Source organism: Elephas maximus, chromosome 27 (assembly GCF_024166365.1).
Source record: "Elephas maximus indicus isolate mEleMax1 chromosome 27, mEleMax1 primary haplotype, whole genome shotgun sequence".
Lineage (NCBI taxonomy): Eukaryota > Metazoa > Chordata > Mammalia > Proboscidea > Elephantidae > Elephas > Elephas maximus.
The window spans coordinates 37,886,173-37,901,979 of record NC_064845.1 but is presented as its reverse complement, the minus strand read 5'-3'; the positions used below and the strand labels follow the sequence as shown (position 1 = coordinate 37,901,979).

Here is a 15,807-nt window from a genome sequence, read left to right as displayed (position 1 = left end):
GATCACATTTTAAGGATAGCACCTAGGGTCACATAACAATATGTGCATAATTTTGGTACGAGAAACTACCTTCAGGTGAAAATTTTCACCTAAAGCACAAAAAAAAAAAAAAATGAGAAGGGAAAAATAAAAGTGATCAATAAATGTTCTTTCTCATGGAACAGGGAAAGCTATTGATAGCTAGGAGAACCATCCTCCCCCTTGCCTGCTTTCTTCCTTGTTTCTGATGCCCCCTCGAAGGAGTTGGGTGCTAGGAATGGGTCACATTTAAAAACATTAAATCAGCCACAGCTTTACTTGTTTGGAAGTCCAAGGCAAGAGCCAATGATGGGCTCAGGAGAGAGAGCACCAAGAGGCACTGCCCCTTCCTAGGCCTCATAGGAAGGGTGGGGTGGCTCACCAGGTGGGGGGTTCTCAGTCACAGGTCCTCAATCAAGCATCTGCACCCACAGTCCTTCCCCTGGTGCACATTTATCCCTCAGGGGTCTCACAGGGAGAGGCCTGTGGCAGGACAGGATTCAAGGATCCAAGATTCTAGGCTCTCAGCCATCTTTCAGAATCTCTCAGGATCTCTTTACATCCTGGAGGGAGCAGATGTCTTTACCATTCCTATAGAATCTTCACTGAGGGTTACTGCAAGTTAATTCCTGATCCTACGGGAACAATGATAATTTTGTTTTATTTTTGTAAAAAATAAAAATTATGTATCCACAGATTCGAGCTGCTTTATTTTTATCTAGTTTAGCCTGCAAGATTAATGCTCAGTCAAAAGTAAAGGTTTTAATCTTCTGGCAACACGTGATCATCTATATATCAATCTTCCCATTCAAAAGGAATAAATCAAAATGAACTATATATAATTCTGTACTTTTTTCTCTTCTCATTTTTTTTTTTCTTTTAATTCCATACAGGGTGTAGGAATCTTCAAGAAGAGAAAGACGAGCAACTGGAGCAAATGCTTCCTCTCTGTTCTTTTCACTTTGGTAGTCAGCAGCTGGGTGAGAAAGCTGACCCCGGCCACCCCTGGGTAACAAACCACACTTTCTCCTCACCCACCAGCTGGAGAAGCTCTGCTGCACCCCTTCTCTGCTGACTCCCAATCGACAAAGCTCCATCCCTCTAAGGAAACGCCGACTGATTCTCTGTTAGTGCCACGGGGATCCAGCTACTCGGTGAGAAAATTCAGTGTTAGAGCCTTAAAAGAATTCGTCGACATCATGAGCTCTTTGTGCTGCCACAGATCACCCCGCTCACAGCTGTGCCCGTCCCAATGGAACCTGGACGGTTGTTCTTACCCTGACACAGAATCAGGAATCAGGACAGAGCCTTCTGTGACATTACAATGCATTCCCTTGTAAAGTCACACTCATTTGTTCACATGAATAAAACCCACTATAAAAAAATTTAAACTACACTTTCTAAGACAGTAATCCCCAAAATGACAACATTTATACGGAATTTATTTTTAGACTAATAAGCCAAGTTATTTTCTTTGTCAGAACTGGAATCTTACAAACCCAGCTGTTGAACAACACTTGTCAGAGGTGTCAAATCATCTTTCACCATTTAGACAGTCACCTAGCCATTATTCTCATGGGATACATAAGTGGCCGAGAGAATCATACTTGACAGATGGAAAAAACAGGCTATCCATATGGAAAATACAACTCCCCATTTCCCAATCATCCAGTCTAGCAATTTCCCTACTGTTCTATACTGAGATGCAGCCCATCGTCTCAATTAAAACAAAGGATTTATGCTTTTCCCCAATTGCTACTGAACATGAGAGCACGTAAGTTTTGTGAATCATCTTCCAATTCTCTACGCTGCACATAACCCACAAATGCTATTTATATTGATTCCAGAAGTTAACAATTCAGGGTCTCTATGCCAGAGAGAGAAGTCCCTGAGTGGCACAAATGCTGATGCACTTGATTACTAGCTGATAGGTTGGAAGTTTGAACCCATCCAGAGGCACCTTGGAAGACAGGCCTGGTGATCTACTTCTAAAAGGTCACAGCCTTGAAAACCCTATGGAGCATTTCTACTCTGCACGCACGCTCTTGCTATGAGTCAGAATCGACTTGACGGTGACCAACAACAGCAACATACTAAAGATGGAGTCCCTGGGTGGTGCAAATGGTTAAGCACTTGACTACTAACCAAAGGGTGGTAGTTCGAAGCCACCCTGAGCCTCCCTGGAAGAAAGGCCTGCTGATCTGTTTCTGAAAGCTCACGGCATTGAAAACCCTATGGAACAGGTCTACTCTGCACACATGGTGTCACCATGAGTCAGAAATGATGCAAGGGCAACTGGTTTATTTTATCAGTCTATCCTACCACTGCTCTCTCTTCTAGGCAAACTGCCATGGCCACAGCCGTTACTGAAGCAAGTAGCCCTAGGCCACAAATGTTTGGACCACGTCATGGATTGAATTATGCCCCCCCCCAACCACCAAAATGTGTGTATCAATTTCGCTGGGCCATGATTTCCAATATTGTGTGGTTTCCTCCACTGTATGATGGTAATTTTATGTTAAAGAGGATTAGCTGGGATTGTAACACCCTTACTAAGGTCACATCACTGATTGAATGTAAAGGGAGTTTCCCTGGGGTGTGGCCTACACCACATTCATCTTTCACGAGATAAAAGGAAAGGGAAACTAGCAGAGAGGGGGACCTCATACCACCAAGAAAGAAACACTAGGAGCAAAGCCTGTCCTTTGGACCTGAGGTCCCTGCACCTGAGAAGCTCCTCCACCAGAGGAAGATTGAGGGCAAGGGCCTTCCTCTAGAGCCGACAGAGAAAGAAAGCCTTCCCTTGGAGCTGACGCCCTGAATTTGGACTTCTAGCCTACCAGGTTGTCAGAAAATAAATTTCCCTTTGTTAAAGCCATTCACTTGTGGTACTTCTGTTGTAGCAGCACTAGATGACTAAGACAGACCAGGAGAAGGTATCAGCATCCATAAGATTGCCTGGTTTAAGAGCTTAGGCCAAAAGGGATGATAGCTACTACAGAACCTATCCTGGCCTATTCTTTTCTTGGACTTTGGTCCATACACAGACCATCAGTAGGTAGTAGGAGCAAGAATGGCAAGCACGAGCAGAAAAACCCCAGAAGAGAAACCTAAATGGAAACGCCATGTCATGTAAATGGCTAAGAAGTAGAGTACGAATGAGCAACCAGTGTTAGTGCAGACACACCCCGGAGTGGCACCAGACCAGGAACTATCTCCCTGCTCATGAGTTAGGTCCCTCCCTGGCAGTAACAGAGGCCTCTGTTGATTTTGAGCCTCTCGGTCCAAGTCTTGCAGTAGCAGAACGCAATCCTTCTAGTCTAATAGAACAAAATCAGCTCCCAGCATCACTTCTAGCACTGCGACAAGCAGCTCTTTGGAGCCAGGTCATGTCAAAAATTAATGATCCAGCCCCTCGGAGCACCTGCACCTTCACCAACTCTAATCACTTCTCCCTCCCAAAAAAGACACCAAGCTCATCTCTTTAACAACCAGTAATTCTCAATCACAGGCATTTGGAAATGTGTACTGCAGGTGGGGCGGATATCTTTGGTTGACACAATGACTTGGTTAGGTTGGAGTAACATGGGCATCAAGGGACCAGGGATGCTAAATGTCCGAAATGGGCAGGACAGTTCCACATAATGATAAATCACGCCAATACACCCTCCTTGAGAAATACTGGGCCCCCTCCAACATTCTGGGCAGACAAAAGAGGGTAAGAAAGGCAAATTACAGGCAGAAGAGCAGAAAGAGAATAAGCAACATCCTCCCTCAGAAGCGAACCAGTCAAGTTAAGGTTGTCCAAAGGTCAATGTGATCCCCTATGCACCTCCTTCCCTCACCTCCAGCAATAATGCTAAAGGCACACAAAGTTCTTACTCTCATACCCCCTCCCATGGGCCCAGTTAGCTTTCAATTTCATCTTTTAAACACTGCATTTCCACATCTTTTCATTTGTTCTAATTCGGAGAATTTCTTAGCAACTAAATAATTATTGCTATTGTTGATAACTGCAATGCCAAAACCAAACTCACTGCGATCGAGTCGATTCCAACTCAGAGCAACCTGACAGGACAGAGTAGACTGCCACATAGGCTTTCCAAGGCTATAATCTTTAGGGAAGCAGACTGCCCCATCTTTCTCCGTGTGAGCAACTGGTGGGTTCCAACCGTGACCTTACGGTTAGCAGCTGAGCACTTAAACACTACATCACCAGAGCTGCTTGATAATAGCAATAGAGTATCAACTGAAAATTTCTCCATGTTGCTAAAGGACTTAATTACTAAATCTGTGGTATAATACATCCGTTGAAATTTCACTTTAGAGATTAATTCTTCAGAGGATAACTCTTCACAGATTAAGTTTATAAATTAATATCCTCTTGCGAAACAGTTTTTTGAGCCACGCTGGGGAAACAGAAGCCGTCAAATTCTCTTGCCACCTCTTCCAGATTCTTTATAAAGCTCTAGGCAGTATTCAAAGAGACGTTCTGCACAAACAAGCTTTACCACCGCTGGTCAGGGCATGGGGAGACCAAATGGAAAGAGACAGCTTAGCAGATTAAAGAGCAAATGTTTTAGAAGCAGTGCACTCAGTTATTTGGGACAGAGACACACAGCACTTTCTATACCAGGCAGATGTCAGCAAAAGATACAAAGTTCACCAAGATACAACTACAAAGTGAAAGTCTCCCCAGGGTACAGAAGTCCGATACTCAATTCTGCTTTAAAGGAGTTGAGGTCTTGACTTAACTAGAACACACCATCCTCCAACTGGGGGTTTCCTGCCTGTATGAGTCAAACAGGGGTCATTACAGGCTGAAACAGTGCTGTCCAATAGAACTTTCTGTGATGATGAACATGCTCTACATCTCTGCTCTCTAATAAGGCAGCGCCAAGCACATGTGGCTCCTGAGCACTTGAAAGGTGGCTAGTTCAACTGAATAAGTTTTCTTGATTGTATTTAGTCGTGTTAGTTTAAATATAAATAGCCACATGTGGCTTGTGGCTAGTGTACTAGACAGCATAGTTAAAGGCTTACACCATGGACCAGGAAAATAATCCAAAAGTTTGTGAGAAGACAATCTTACTCATCTTCTGACTACCTGATAAAACACTTCCTTAACCCTTTCCCCTCCATACACACAGACACTATGCATAAGATTTCACCATATCACGCATCACAAGAGCAGCACTCTCAAATTTTAGCATACGTCAGAATCACGGAGGGCTTGTTAAAACACAGATTATTGAGCTCCAACCCCAAGTTTCTGATTCAGGAGGTCTGGGTTGAGCCCCAAACATTTACATCTCTAACAAGTTCCCAAGTAATGCTGGTGCTGCTAGGACCACACTCTGAGTAGCACTAGAAGGAAAACTTCAACTATTCAAACACCAACTCTCATGGATTGAGTTGTGTCCCCCCTAAAATGTTTGTCAACCTGGCTAGGCCATGATTCCCAGTATTGTATGACTATCCAACACTCTGTCATCTGATGGAATTTCCCATGGGTTGCAAACCCTACCTCTAGGATGTTAATGAGGTGGGATTAGGGGCAGTCATGTTAATGAGGCAAGACTCAATCTACAAAAATAGTCTGTATTTTAAATCAATCTCTTTCAAGATATAAAAGACAGAAGTGAGTACAGAGACCTCCTACCACCAAGAATGCACAACCACAAGGGGGGCGCTTCCTTTGGATCCAAGGCCCCTGCACTGAGAAGCTCCTAGGATGGGAAGATTGATGACAAGGACCTTCCCTCAGAGCTCACACAGAGAAAAAGCCTTCCCCTGGAGCTAGCGTCATGAATTTGGACTTCTAGACGCCTAAACTGTGAGAGAACAAATTTCTCTTTGTTAAAGCCATCCACTTGTGGCATTTCTGTTACAGCAGCACTAGATGACTAAGACACCAACCTATCTAGCAAAATACTTTCTCTCACTGTCCCCTTTCTGCTACACAGAAGTGCCCTTTCTTCTAGTAAAAACTTAACACCGAGTAGTATAAATGCAGCGTAGAGAGAATATAAATAAACAAGGCTACCTGTCTAAGACGGCTTCTCCACGTAGTAGATCAAAGATCTGTCCACATTTGTCATAAACTCTGTAAGTGTGTCTAATGCTACAGAGACCAGAAGCACAGTAAGGGTGAATGCAAGCCCGCCAGGATAGTTTATGTCTAATCCCCGCACTGACCCTGCCTTAGAGTCGAGTTGGTGCTTTCTATCAAAATAATGCAGATCACTCGGGTCTAGATCAGGATTACAGCCTTTTTCACCTTTCCAACACATACTTCTGAACAATAACAAAAGAACACACATATCATAGTAAAGGGTTTATCAAAAGCATATGTGAAGACATCTTTTTTCCATATTCCAAAAGAGAGGAGACAGAAATGTAAAGGCTCTAGAACAAAGAGACTTCTCCAAACAGTCTCTGGTCTTCCTCAATTACCTGCAAAAACTCTTCTGTATCAGCAGTCATTTGAAAATATATTTTGATTTGGGGGTTACTTCTCTGTGTCCTCTGGTCTACTTATGTATGCCTCACTTTCACACTACAAGATCGCCCCATCGAGTGCACTTTCTTGGCTGCTCTTCTGAGCAGCCTCCTTCCTGCCTTTTCCACCCTCCCCTTCCTTTCCTCTCCAAAACAAGGCCTTCATCCAGAATACACTGTCACAATAAACTAGGACAGGATGTCTTCAAGCAAACTCAGATGCCGGTACTCTTCACCATTTCCCACACCACTGAGCCTTCACCCTTCTCCGAATTCCCACTGCCCCTCACTTACTGCCATCACAAAGATTAAGAGTGATCTTTGGGTCCTGGAAATGTGGGGGGCAGGCAGGTATTGTTTCCGAGCACTTAGAGAACCCCCTAGTTGCCACACAGTACTATGCACATTACTTCCTTAGACTGTGTCTACACGTCGGGAAACTGAGGCATGATGAGGTTAAATCATTAAAATACAGTCCCAGAGAAACTCAGAGCAAGATTAAATTCCTGTATCTCCCACTGTAGTCACTCAACTGGGGCTCTTTTGGTGCCCCTGCCCCCTTCCTGTAGACACCTAGCATGTCTGGAGACATTTTTGATTGTCACGATTGGGGAAGGGGGCAGTGCTACTGGCATCCAGTGGGCAGAGGCCAGTGATGCTGCTAAACATCCTCCAACAACCGCCCCCCACCCCGCTACAAGAACTGTCTGGACCAAAATGTCAACCGCATTGAGGCTGAGAAACTCTGGTCTACTGGTATCTCTAGGATTACGTTCTTTGGCCCCTAACTAATAGTTAAAGAATGGCTTACTCTACAATTTTATCATTGTACAGCATTTACACATGCCGGTCTACTGCTATTTCTGACATGCTATGCTTTTTAGTTACTGTTCAAACAGAGGATACAGAGAGTCATAGAGGGAAACAAGTAGAGCTCACAAAGCCCAACTCTTTTCTTTTACTAAGAAAACCTGGCAGGACCAGCTCCTTTCCTTAGCAACCTCCATCCCCTGAGCTGTGGTCTGCCTGTGCCTGGCCACTCACCTGGAGTCTTCGGTTGATGACATGCTCTTGCAGCTGCGTTTTTTCTGCTTTACTCATCCCCACACACATGCGTCACTCCAGAGCAGTAATGATGCATGTTGATGGGAATCTCCAGAGATCTACACCCCCTAGTTGTGTGTTTTGCTCAGTAAATTACATTTATTACCAAGCCATGTGAGGCATCTAAGGACATCAGCCTTTCTGGTCGCCCTCTGTCTGAGGCTGGCAATGGGACATTATCTACTAAGGGCTCCAAAGTACTAAAGGAAGCTTAAGACAACACTCCAAACAGTTTTCAAGCTGAATACAACTTTTCTTTTTTAATTTTTCACTTTCTGTCCCTCTTTCCAAACCATGCTTGGCTCTGCCTAGATTTTATTAGTTGTAAATTTCTCTTCAAGGAGTCTGATGAGTTCAAGCTACAGAAGCTGGAGAGCTCAGAAAGAGATGTGGTATCTTTTCTACCCCTTCTTCCCAGACTTCCATCTGGACTCTCAGAAGGGTACACCAAACAGTGACTTTCTCCTTCTGGACTCAGAAATCTTCAGCACAAATGAGAGTTCAAAGCCAGCCTTGGTCATAATTAATGTTCCCAATGCCAATGCCTGATTCACTGTTGTTAGGTGCCATCAGATTCCCAGGTCTTTCTCCCATGGAGCCACTGGGAAGGTTCAAATTGCCAACCTTATCGTTAGCACCCAACTGCTTAACAATTATGTCACCAGGGCTCCCTACCTGAATCACTAGGAACTGTAAAGAGATGAATAAATGGACATGTGACCACCACTGACGAAGGATAAAGCGGAACTGGCAGAACCATGTGCTTTGCTAATGCTATTATCTACCAAACCTGGAATCCTCAACTCTCTGGCAAGCTGTTTCTTTTCTAGAAAAAGTAACTAACGAAAGAATAGTTAAGGAAAGTGATCCACGGAGAAGGAGGATGGTGGTTGAGGGAATGTGAGCTTGCAGAGCTAACAACTTGATAGGGTAAAGGAAAAGGGCAATCAGACCTGGTTCCATTCTGGACAACACACCTCAGGAAGGTCCAACAACCCTTCCCGGGTCCTAGAAAAATCACATCTCATACAAAGAAGTCCCTAATAATGCCTGAGATATTTCAATGCACATAATGAATTCCATCCTATCACCCAAAACCTAATGGTTTTCTCTTCACAATTACTGACTAGCATGGTGTCTATGAGTTGAATCAATAGATGCTTTGGGAACTTTTCACAGGCAGGGCATCCCGTTGCAGTAACTTCGAGAGGCTGGAGACACAAGAGTCCCTATGACTTGGCAAAGTCAGAGTAACAATGGCAGCCACTGCCCCTGCCTTACCCTGGAGTAGGGAGTGTGGCAGCCTTCAAACACACGTCTTCACAACTCATCAGCTCTGCTGCTTTTCACCACACACTCACTTCTGCATGCTGGACCACGATCGATCAATCACCAACTGCCAGAGACAAAAAAAAATGAATGAATGCATTAGGCCAAAAGACCCACGGCTTCAAGTACTAGGTCACTGCTCGAATGTATTTGTTAGAGCTGGCTAAGCACTTAAGAAATAGACCCAAACAAATATAATGTCTCAAGCTCTATAAAAGTTTACTTCTGGCTCCTGTACACATACCGGACAGGTGACAGACCCGTCACTGTGGTGGGCTTTCTCAATGCAGTGATCCAGGTACCCAGGCTGACAACAGTCTTGCCATCTCTAAACAATTTCTAAGGTTGCTCTGGGGTAAGGTGGGGCCAAGATGGCAGAGTAGTTAGATGCTTCCAGCGATCCCTATTACAACAAAGACCAAAAAAAAAAAAAACAAGTGAAACATTTATATATATGAGAAGGTAGGAGCCCTGAACATTACAGGCAAAGTTCAGAAATCGGACTGAGCTGAGCGGCAGGGGGAGGGAGAGATGGTTCAGAAGCGGCAAGGAGTTGCCAGACCTGACTCGGCAGGAACCAGCGCCACTCAGACACAATTCCCCAGAACAACCACAGCAGAGCTGGCGGTAATGTACGGGATGCGGGTTCCTCAGGGGGAGACAGCGGGCCGCACAGTCTACTCACATCTCCCCAACCAGAGAAGAATAGCACTCTTGGCAAAAGCTAAGTACTTGCACTTATTTTACCACACCGCCAGCCCCCAAGCCGGCTTCAGTGGCTGTCGATTTCCCTGGGCCTGAGACAGGTCCTGCTGCGTACTCTGAGCCATTCCCCTGGCCTTGGGAGAAAAGATAATGTGCCAGCTCAGGACAGAAGCAGGTCCTGTTCAGGCAGACTTCGAATACCTTTAACCCCTGCAGGGACCTGTGTGGGCCCATTTCAGATTAGGCCCTTGTTGGTACACTGCAAATGTACCTGCTCGAAATGTGATTTCAACTGTTTCAGCTGTGTGGTGGGGAGGTAGGTTTTTGATGTTTGACACTGCTTTGCCTATTAAACAGGGTCCTCACCTACCCACATCAGGGGCCTGAGGACTGGTGGCTCCACCCACATCACCTAGCCACCCACAACAGGGGTCCAACTGGTGTCTACCAGTCCTTACAACTGAAAGCACTGGGTCCCCATGGTCCAGCTGCAGAACTGAACCACCTTTGCGTTCTAGGGAACAGGAACATGCTTTCCTCACAGACACTCAGGGGACAGCTGACAACCACCTGCCTTGTTCAGAGCATGACTCCCTGCTGCAACCAGATGCCTGTGGGTACACCAATCTCCCCTGTGCCTCGAAGACCAAGGATGCCCTGGGGAGTCCTCTCCTTTCAAGCCAGCTAGCAGTGGAAAACACAATGGAGGAGCTTGCATGGGTGTTATTCAGTTTGTCTCTTTTCCCTAGAAATGGATCACAGTACTTCCTACTTCCACTCACATTATGCTGGCTAGAACTCAGCCACTAGTTGGCTAGAACTATCCACACGGACTGCTAGGCAGCCAGGAGTCTCTGTTGTACAAGGCTGACTCCAGCCCAATCAGGAAGAGAGCATTAGGTGTGTTGTTGTTGTTGTTAGGTGCCGTCAATTCTAACTCACAGACACCCTGTGTACAACAGAATGAAACACTGCCTGGTTCTGTGCCATCCTCACAATAGTTGCTATGTTAAAGCCCTCTCTTTCTGTCACTGTGTCAATCCATCTGATTGAGGGTTTTTCTCTTTTTGGGTGACCCTCTATTTTTCCGAGCATGATGTTCTTCACTGCCTGGACCCTCCTGATCACGCGTACAAAGTATGTGACATGAAGTTTTGCTATCCTCACATCTAACAAGCATCCTGGCTGCATAAGGTTTAGAGCAAGAAATTTTGGAGAAGACACAAGCACAGCAACCTTGACTTAGTTTCTTAACAACTCTGAGTCTTGATTTCCTCATCTGTAAAATACCCCGTCTTCCTCCGAGGGTCACTGTTGTCACTGTTCTTAGGTGTTGGTGAACTGGTTCCAACTCATCGCGACCATATTAGGAGACTCAGAATGAGACAAAGCAGCAGTTCTCAGACTCCCTGTGCATGCACATCACCTCAGCATCTTGGTAAAATGTAGATTCTAACTCAGGAGGACACGGTAAGGTCTGAGATTGTGCTTTTCTGGGAAGTTCCCAGGTGATGTCAATGCTGCTGGCCTCAGAGGAACAGAAGAGAGAGTAAAAAGGGATAGTTAGAGAATAGTTTTGTAAACCACAAAGTGATTTGCAGAAATAAAGAAGAATTTTCCTGGTCCTCACTTTAACTGATTATAAATGAATCCCCAACTAGCCAGCAGTTCTAGGATGTGTTTAGTATGAGCATCAGATAGAATTTGACAGTCACAGGGTTTGGAGAATAGGAAGAATTTAAGGAGTTACTATCCACCACCACCGCCCCCCCTGCTTATTTTTAAGACAAGGAATCAAATTCAGAGAAATCACTGATGCCCCCAAAATCTCTCAGTAACTTAGTGGTGTGGTAGGATTAGAATGCAAACATTCGACTTTTTTTCTGTCATTAAATAAACTAAATGATAACCTTGCAAAGAAAAGGTACTTTTATGCTTCACTAAAGCTAGAACAAATATGATTCTGGTCCATACCCAAAAAGGTCCCAGAAGGTGAAATTCAACAAGAAAGGCCACCAGGGTACTAAATACAGGTAAGCTGTCACATGGTACACATCAAGGGATTTTTCAGGAAAATGATCTACAAAATGCAGTGAGCCCTAACAAAGTTACGTCCCATGTATCCAAAATATCATGTAAACGCAAATTTCCTTCTTTTTACTTTCTGGCAAAAATCAGAATTTTGTTCCCAATGTATACAAACTCTAGTCATTCCTATTCAGGGATAATTAGAAAAAGAGAGAGCTTGGGGTAGCAAACAGAAAAAGGAAATAAATGAGTTCCCTGAAGAACAACAGTGGTTTCTGTGGCGAGCCATGAAGACAAAAAAATCTAAAGCTTTTTTCTTTTTTGTATTCCTGGCATGTAAATTATCCTGCATGTGAGATGATGGTGGGTCCTAGGTGCTTAGAGAAGAACATGAGATGTAGGATCACTGACGTGAAAGACAAGAGTCGAAAACTCCCAAGTCATAAATCAGAAAGGCACAGAATATCTGGAAACCAAATCGCAGTTGTCATCTCCAACAAAGCAAAGTGAATTTGAACGTGTCTTGGTGAAATTAGGTAGTAGTACAACTGGGCCAATGAGCAACATCATGATAAAAGGAGAAAAGATTGAAGTTGTCAAGGATTTCATTTTACTTGGATCCACAATCAACAGCCATGGAAGCAGCAGTCAAGAAATCAAAAGACGCATTCCACTGGGTAAGTCTGCTGCAAAGGACGTCTTCAAAGTGTTGAAGAGCAAAGATGTCACCCTTGAAGACTAAGGTGCGTCTGACCCAAGCCATGGTATTTTCCATCACATCATCTGCATGTGAAAGCTGGACAATGAATAAGACCAAAGAAGAACTGACGCCTTTGAACGGTGGTGTTGGCGAAGAATATTGAATATACCATGGACCGCCAAAAGAATGAACAAATCTGTCTTAGAAGAAGTACAGCCAGAATGCACCTTAGAAGCAAGGATGGCGAGACTGCGTCTCACATACTTTGGAGATGTTGTCAGGAGGGATCAGTCCCTAGAGAAGGACATCATGCTTAAGAGTACAGGGTCAGCAGAAAAGAGGAAGAACCTCAACGAGGTGGACTGACACAGTGGCTGAAACAATGAGCTCAAACATAACAACGATTGTAAGGATGGCTAAGGACCGGGCAGTGTTTCGTTCTGTTGTGCACAGGGTCGCTATGAGTCAGAACTAACTCGACAGCACCTAACAACAACAACTTATTGAGCAAGGAATGGTAAATGAAAATCAATACTTGCATGAAAAAAGCCAAACTCGTTGCCGTCAAGTCGATTCTGACTCATAGCGACCCTACAGGACAGAGTAGAACCGCCCCATTGAGTTTCCAAGGAGTGCATGGCGGATTCAAACTGCCAACCTCTTGGTTAGCAGCTGTAGCACTTAACCACTATACAACCAGGGTTTCCAATACTTGCATATTCATTATTAATTTAAGATGAGTAAATATGAGTATCTTCATTTAGTGAGCAATTTTAAGTATTTTTAATAAAGATTAAAATACTACTAGGAATTTCCATACCCCACCTCACAACCCTCTTCCACCAGAAGGCCTTTGACTCCTCAATCAAGAATTCTCCCATCCCGGGGGTTTTCCAGAATCTACTGCAGACTGGAGCATTATTAGTCTTCTTTGTACCGTGGGCTTCTCTGGCAGTCTGTTGAAGCCAAGGGCTCCCTCCTCAGAACGATGTGTTAAACGCAGGATAAAACACATAGCATTAAAAAGGAAGTCATGTGGAGAAATTAGAATCCTGGGGCATTGCTGGTGGGACTGTAAAACGGCAGTCACTGTGGAAAACAGTTTGGCAGTTTCTCAAAACGTTCAACATACAATTACCATAAAAAAAAAAAACTTTTTTTTTTTTTTATATGACCCAGCAATTCCACTCCTAGGTATATACCCAAAATATCTGAAAGCAGGCACTCAAACAGATACTTGCAGACAAATTTTCAAGGCAGCATTATTCACAACAGCCAAAAGACAGAAACAACCCAAATGTCCACCAACGGATGATAAACAGAACCTGGAACATACACACGATGGACTATTATTATTCGGCCATTAGGAAAAATGACGTTCAGATACATGCTACCACATGGATGACCCCTGACAATATCAGCCCTTAGGGAGTTCATGAACTTCAATTTAAGAACAAGTGATTGGGGAAGGACTCTTCTGGGATGGTCAAAGTTTTTTCTTACAGGAAACAGACGGTGTGCAGAAAAGTTTTAAAAACCCAAAGATGCACAGAAAAATCCTGCTCGGGATCAGTCAGGGAAGAAAAGAATGAGCTGCAAAGAGAAGTCTAACCTTGACTTTCTCCCCAAACCCAACACTATTCATGACGTGCCTTTAAAATCCTACATTAAGGAATTACCCAGAGAATTTGCTTGGCCCCAGCCCTGCAGACAAAGCATGTTTTATGTCCTGATGGCAAGTGAAGGGAGGCAGCACTGGGAACTGGAAGATCCAGATGAGATCCAAGCTTCAGTCTTAGTCCCCTTGTTTTCTGCCACTAACTAGCCCTGTTAGCTTGGTCAGGTCACTTAGTTTCTGAATTGAAACTTCCTGTCTATAAAAAGAAAAGTTTGAATTAAACCATCTCTGGAATTCTTTCTAGCTATGACTTTGTGATACTAAGATAATGCATAACTATCTGGAAGAAATGTTAACGAGTCAAAACCCCGAAGCCACCATCCTGGGCACAGCTAGCTGCTGGGCTCTGGGGGCACCTTCTTTCTGGACTTGGAGAGTCCTTCCCAAGAAGGTTACACACTTCCCTGAGGTTCCATAGCCAGACTGCCTTCCCTGGAGCTGCAGTGGAGGAGCCTCGGTCAGATCTCAGCACTGAGCTCCCTCTGAGTCAAGGGATGTTTTCATACTTGGGGAAACTCCTTCCTGAGAAGCTGGTTCTGTCCCTCTCACTGTCCCCAGCAGCAGAGGCAGTAGACGATCTGCTACTCCCAGAAGATGCTGCAGACTGGCTAGAAAGCCAAGCTGGGGCTCAAGGAGTATCAGAAGCCCCTACACTAGCCACCTCCTGGACGCTGTCATCCTCTGTCCCTTCTCAGAAGACCTACCCAGCACCTATCGTTTCTGTCTGGGCTTCTTGCATTCTGGGACAGCCAAGTTCGTCACCTACACGTACTCCCCTGAACTTAACATGCTGTTTTGCCAGCTGGCAAAGGCCTGTCCAGCGCAGCTGTGGGTCACCCTCAACACCCCCGCCCAGCACCTGTGTTCACACCATGGCCATCTACCAGACGTCAGCATATGATGGAGGTCGTGAAGCACTGCCCCCACCTTGAGTGCCGCTCTGACTATAGCGATTGCTTGGACCCTCCTCAGCACCTCATCCAGTGGGAGGAAACCTGCATGCTGAGTATTTGGAGGACACCATCACTCTATGACATAGTGTGGGGTGCCCTAGGAGCCACCAGAGGTCGGTTCTGACTACCACCATCCACTTCAACTTCATGTGTAACAGCTCCTGCATGGGGGGCAGGAAGCCATCCTCACCATCATCACACTGGAAGACTCCAATGGTAATCCGCTGGGACACAACAGTTTCGAGGTGCATATTTGTACTTGTCCTGGGAGACACAGATGTACAGAGGAAGACAATTTCCAGAAGAAGTGGGAGCCTTGCCCTGAGCCAGGCTCGGGGAGGATCACTAAGCGAACACTGCCCACCAGCACCAGCTCCTCTACCAAGCCAAAGAAGAAGCCACTGGATGAAAAATACTTCACTCTTCAGATCCATGGCCATGAATGCTTCAAGATGTTCCTAAAGCTCAACGAGGCCTTGGAGCTCAAGGATGCCCAGGCTGGGAAGCAGCCAGAGGGGAGCAGGGCTCAATCCAGCCTTCCCAAGTCTAAGAAAAGGCAATCTACCTCCCGCCATAAAAAACTTATGTTCAAGAGAGAGCAGCCTGACTCAGACTGATGTCCTTCACTTCCTGTCCCCCATTTACACACCCTGCCCCTGCCTTCCTTCCCTACCATTTTGAAATTCACATGCTTGAACCCCTGCTTCATACAGGTGTGCCTCCAAAACACTCAGGAACTTTTCACTTACCTTGGTCTGGGCCTCCACTAAAGATGTTGGCCTACACTGGTG

General features: G+C 45.0%; 1 protein-coding gene and 1 pseudogene across 7 annotated transcripts in view; both read left to right on the top strand.

Moving 5' to 3' along the window:
- The window catches only part of LOC126068267 (cellular tumor antigen p53-like), a 32,517-nt pseudogene extending 16,884 nt beyond the window's left edge, over window positions 1–15,633 (top strand).
- Window positions 1–15,807, top strand: part of LOC126068459 (ral guanine nucleotide dissociation stimulator-like) — a 490,075-nt gene that overhangs the window by 162,254 nt on the left and 312,014 nt on the right. The gene's annotated exons all lie outside the window — the stretch shown is intronic.